Source organism: Cololabis saira, chromosome 14, assembly GCF_033807715.1.
Source record: "Cololabis saira isolate AMF1-May2022 chromosome 14, fColSai1.1, whole genome shotgun sequence".
Classification (NCBI taxonomy): Eukaryota; Metazoa; Chordata; class Actinopteri; order Beloniformes; family Belonidae; genus Cololabis; species Cololabis saira.
Window position 1 is genome coordinate 1,807,868 of NC_084600.1, and position 6,000 is coordinate 1,813,867.

At 40.5% G+C, this 6,000-nt stretch overlaps 1 protein-coding gene across 1 annotated transcript in view; it reads right to left on the reverse strand.

Moving 5' to 3' along the window:
* LOC133459453 (protein furry homolog) overlaps nucleotides 1-4,189 on the reverse strand; it is a 103,618-nt gene extending 99,429 nt beyond the window's left edge. Inside the window, exon 1 of the mRNA XM_061739396.1 lies at nucleotides 4,054-4,189. The gene's annotated coding sequence lies outside the window, so the exon portion shown is untranslated. The remainder of the gene's footprint in view (nucleotides 1-4,053) is intronic.
* Nucleotides 4,190-6,000: the final 1,811 nt, after the last annotated feature.

The following is a 6,000-nucleotide window of genomic DNA, read 5'->3' on the forward strand; positions in this document are numbered from 1 at the left end:
TAGAGGTTTACTAAACACTAACTAGGTGTTTACTAAACACTAACTAGAGGTTTACTAACACTAACTAGAGGTTTACTAAACACTAACAACACTAACTAGAGGTTTACTAACACTAACTAGAGGTTTACTAAACACTAACTATAGGCTTTACTAAACAGAAAGGTTTTAGTTTAGTTTTAAAGGTGGAGGTGGTGTCAGCCTCCTTAACCCAGATTGGAAGTTGGTTCCATAGTAACAGTTCCTGATAGCAGAAGACCGTCCTCCAAATCTACATGTGGATACTCTAGCAACTACGAATTAACCTGCACTCTGAGAACAGAGAGCTCTGCCAGGAACATAAGGAACTATCAGGTCTTGCAGATATCACAGAGCTAGGCCGTTTTGGGTTTTATACACAAGTAATACAATTTTAAATTGGATTCTGAGTTTTACAGGGACCAATGGAGTGAGGCTAACACTGGAGAGACGTGGTCTCTCCTTCTGATTCCTGTCAGCACACTAACAATAATAATAATAATAATATAATAATAAATAACTTTATTTATCCGTTAGGAACTTCATTTGTGGAAAAGCATCAGCATCTGCTGCTGCATTTTGGATCAGCTGGAGGATATTCAGAGAATTACCTGGACATCCTGCTAATAACACATTACAGTAATCTAGTCTAGAAAATACAAACGTGTGAATTAGTGTTTCTGCATCACTCTGGGAGAGGATGCTCCTCATCTGCGATATTACAGAGATGGAAAAACACTGTCTTACAAACCTGATTAATATGCTGTGACATGCTATGACAAATCCTGATCGAAAACAACACCAAGGTTTCTCACACTTGTACTGGAAGCCATCGCAACACCATCTAATCCCTTCCTAAAGTGTTAATTGAATACTATTTCTCTGCTCAAAGTGCTGATCAATAATTATAACATTTTATTAATGTTTGATTATTTACCAAATAAATATGACCACACATTGGCATTTGCTACAACGAGTTGTGATTTGCATCAGTCTGTTTCCTCCTGTCATCTCTAAACTTACACACCGGCGCTACGATGGTGCCCCCTTGAGCCCATTACGGACATGACACCACTCCACCTTTTTAATAAAACAGGTGGAAAGATGGACAACAATCCCTAAATAATTATCTCAAGTCTTTAAACTAATAAACAAAAGTGTCATTCATTCTTGACTAAAATTCGACATGCTCGTGAGCACACAGCTCAAACAGCCTTACCAGATCATGCAAGGAAAATTATTATTTAAATGATGACTATGTAGCTAAAAAGATAAGTACTCACACAACAAAAGACACACACACACACACACACACACACACACACACACACACACACACACACACACACACACACACACACTACAATGCATTGCATATTACTCTACAACATGAGTCAAAACAAAGTGTGTTCTCTACTTCTACTTTGGTTTAACTATTTCATTATTCCAAAATCCTCATACCCTAACAGAGAAGATGTGAGACATGCATCAGACTTTCTCAGATTTCTGTTTATTTCTCCCTATCAGTTCAACTTCCACTTGTTCACGTTACCCAGCAGCAGCCATAAGCAGAGAGGCCCGGACCTGCTCCCTGTTCCTTGGCACCTTCTCCAGGTCCGACAGGAAACGGATGTGTTTGCTGGCCAGAATAGAAATATAATCTCTTTAGCGGGTCCTGGGTCTCACCTTCTCCTAGTTGGACATCCCCAATACATGTCCCCAGGGAGGCGTCTGGTCAGGAGACATCCCAACCAAGAACCCAAACCACCTCACCTACCTGATATTTTGCAGCCCTATTGTATATCTGTGGTTACTTGTATCTGTCAAAAACAAAAGGTTATGTAAGCTCACTGAGAGCAAGGTTCCAAGTTGTATCTATGGAAACAATGGTAGCAAAAAAATAAATCAGCTGATGGAGGTTCAATCGTCAGGACTGTATTAAATACACCTCATACGCCTAATAAAGTGGTGTGTATCAACTAAGGTGGCTAGTGATTGTATGTCAACAAGGTCATGAGATGTCAAGCAATGCCTACTGGTTATTTTACAAATAACACTTCAAATTATAAAGTTCCTTTTTTTACACTATATATTTCTTCTTTATTTCTTCACTATAAATCCTGAGAGAAGCACTTGAGCTAGTGGGATTGAATAGCTCATCTACACACACCACTGCAGACTGTCATGTTGCTAAAGTGAGTGACTAATAATAATAATAATAATAATAACACACACACACACACACACACACACACACACACACACACACACACACACACACACACACACACACACAAACACACACAGCCTTTTTTTATGTCCAGGCTGACTCCTGAACATCTCAGTTGAAGAATAATAAAGTGCACTGAACCAAAACTAATTTAAATTTCATCCTTTGGATGCTGTTTGATGTCCCAACCCCAAACCCTCACCCTAACCCTGACCCTAACCCCAACCCTAACCTCTGACCTTAACCTCTAACCACTAACCCAACCTTAACTCTAACCCCTAAACCTGACCCTGATCCTAACCCCTGACCCTGACCTCTGACCTTAACCTCTAACCACTAACCCAACCTTAACTCTAACCCCTAACCCTGACCCAACCCTGATCCTAACCCCTGACCCTGACCCAACCCTGATCCTAACCCCTGACCCTGACCATAACCCCAACCCTAACCTTAACCTCTAACCACTAACCCAACCTTAACTCTAACCCCTAACCCTGATCCTAACCCCTGACCTCTGACCATAACCTCTAACCACTAACCCAACCTTAACTCTAACCCCTAACCCCGAAGCCTGACCCAACCCCTCACCCTCACCCTAACCCTCACCCTAACCCTGGCCTTAACCCCAACCCTAACCTCTGACCTTAACCTCTAACCCTGACCTTAACCCCTGACTTGCCTTCATCACACCAGTCTCAGACACCTCAGACACCTTTTCAAAGGTCAGGGGAACGCATGTATTATATTATCCACTATTAGAAGGTGTATATGAATATCATTTTAGTAACAGTCCCGAAATGTATTTATTGTGACTTTAGGCTACCTAGCTGCGGCTAACGGCATCATGAGCTGTGTGCGTACATGAAGGCTGGCTGGTGCCTTGAGGACAGGAGGACAGGAGGGCAGGGGGACAGGAGGTCCGACCTCGCCCCTCATTGCAATATATATATTACCAATTCTAATTCTAATTATTATTCTTGGCATTATCATGATATATTGTTTTATAGTGTATTATTATATTATGTTATGGGATCTCATGGGATGTTACATTATAGTATTATTATATTGTTATATATTATAGTATGGTGATATCATTTTGTTTTGAGTTATAATATTATAAAAATTATTATGTTATATTAGGATATTATTATATGCTATTATAGTATTACATATATTACTTTATATTATATTGTGCTATAATATATCACTCTATTATCTATTTATTCATTTATGTATTTATTTTTCAAATTAATATTCTTAATTAATTAATTTACTTTCATTATACACACACACACACACACACACACACACACACACACACACACACACACACACACACACACACACACACACACACACACACACACACACACACCTAGATACACATCATTGTAACTCGATGTTGTCTTTTGTTGTTGTTTGTACTGTATGTTAATAATAAAAATAAATAAAAAAGGAGGACAGGGACAGGGAAACGGAAAGCGCATCTATTTGACTCACATGTTCTGGTTTTATTAGGAGCAAGTGTAAGGAGGCAGGTTGCAGCTAAGCAGACGGCTAAAGCCTGAATTATGGTTCTGCGTTAAATCGACGGCGTAGCCTTCGGCGTAGGGTGCGCGTCGCCGCGTACCGTACGCCGTAGGCTCTGCGTCGGTGTAACGCGGAACCATAAATCAGCCTTAAGAGCCCAGCAGATACCGCTACCCGCGTTAAACCAACACACAGCCCTGTGTCTGGTGTTTAGTCGACAGAGAACGGTGAAGCCCGGGCCACACACACCACTAATGCGACAAGAAATTGAAATGTACCTTTTGGGCGTTGACCTCGGCGCCTAGAGGATCATTTCCAGGTGCCTTTTCTTTGTTTCTGGGCCAGAGCAGCTGGTGTGCATCAGTCCGCCTCGCCTGTCTCCTCCAGGAGTCGTGCCGCCCTGGCTGACAGCGCCGCCGCTCGGGCTGACAGGCCCCGCCCATAGCAACCAATCAGGCCCGGAGAACGACGGGGAAACTGAGGCAGGAGCCGTTCCCATTGGTCCGGAGCGCTGTCAATTATCCCGTCGCTAGGGGCGTGTCTTGGTCCAAAGGCAGGATGCTGAGGCGCTGCAGGTGCAACCACATCCAGAGACCAGGAGGTTGGAAAAAGAGAAAAGGTCAAGACAAGAAGTAGATTTACCAAAGGCAGTTGGAGAAATAGTAGATTTTGATTATGTACTAAACTACTGCCAATATCCTCTGTAAACCACAAGATTTAAGCCACCCACTTCTCACAGGCAGCCTGTGCTATAAGAGGAAGACCTAGATTTTATGTAGCAACGGTAAACAAAAACACTTGAGGTTTGATGGATTAGGGAAGAGTATTAGGGCCAGGTAGGAGAAAAATAAAAATAATATTTTAGAAGAGAAAGATTTTTTTTCATTATGCACTTCGAGAAAAAAGTCGAAATGTCAAGAAAAAAGTCGAAATGTCGAGAAAAAAGTCGAAAATTTCGAGATTAATGTTGAAGTACATGATTGATTGATTGAACTTTTTATTTACGTGTCATGCACATGACGTGCCCAGCCCGAGTGGGCTTACAAGACACAAAAAAAAAAGAGAAAGGAACATAAAGCAAATGAAAGCCAGACAACAGACCCTGTACCAATTAAACATATAAACAATCCTGACGCTTTATCCAGGCTTCAGAAACAAAATGAGCCAACTTAAAAACATTGAAGCTAAACAACCCGTCCATTCTATCATCGTCAGAGCACCAGAACATTTCTGGGTTTTTAACAGACATTTCAGTAAATAATGGAATTCTCAGTTCATCATACAGAGGGCAATATAACAGAAAATGTGATTCACTTTCCACTTCATTAAGTTCGCATAATTCACACAACCTTTCATCTTCAGGAATGTTTTTAAATCTACCGACTTCAAGATTCAAGGGAAGGATTCCTGTTTTCAGCTGAGCCATTAAAGACCTTTGATTTTGTGTTAGGTTTGCTTTAACATAAGGTTCAGGGCCATAATTGTGCTTGATTTGGATGTATGTTCGTAATTTGGGTTTAAACAAAATCTCATTTAACCATTTTGTCTCAAATAAAGCAAAAAACATATCACTAATTGAAGTTATTGAACAGGTTAAGTTATTCCTATACATATACTGTAATCCAACCTCTTCAAATAATGCAAATATTTCTTTAGCCAATGGCGAACCATTTAATTTACTCCAAATAAAAACTTTCTTATTGATCCTGTCTTCCGGCATATTAAGTAAACGATTCCACAATCTAATCATCTCACATTTACGTCTCATGGAACCAGGAAGCCAACCCATGTCACCTTGAACGGCCAAGATCGGAGCAAATTTATGAACACCCAAGAAACAGCGAGCAGCTCTGTTCTGTATAGAATCTGCAATCTCAGACTCCTTATATCCCCAGACCCCTGAAGCATAATTTAATATGGGGGAGACACAGGCATCATACAGTTGTGAGTAGGTAGAGTATCCAAGAGTTTTACATATCTTAATCTTGTTGACCACAGACCCTAACGCCCTCCCAGCTGAATCTGCCAACAACTTAATTCCAGCTTCCATCGTCATAAATTCATCAAAAGTAAATCCTAAATATTTATATGTAGATGTGTATTCCAATCTTACCTCCCCAAAACGAATATTCTTATTACTTCTTGGAGTACGTTTTTCCCTGAAATGGATAATCTGTGTTTTACTTTGATTTATTAATAATCTCCATTTGTGACACCATATCATA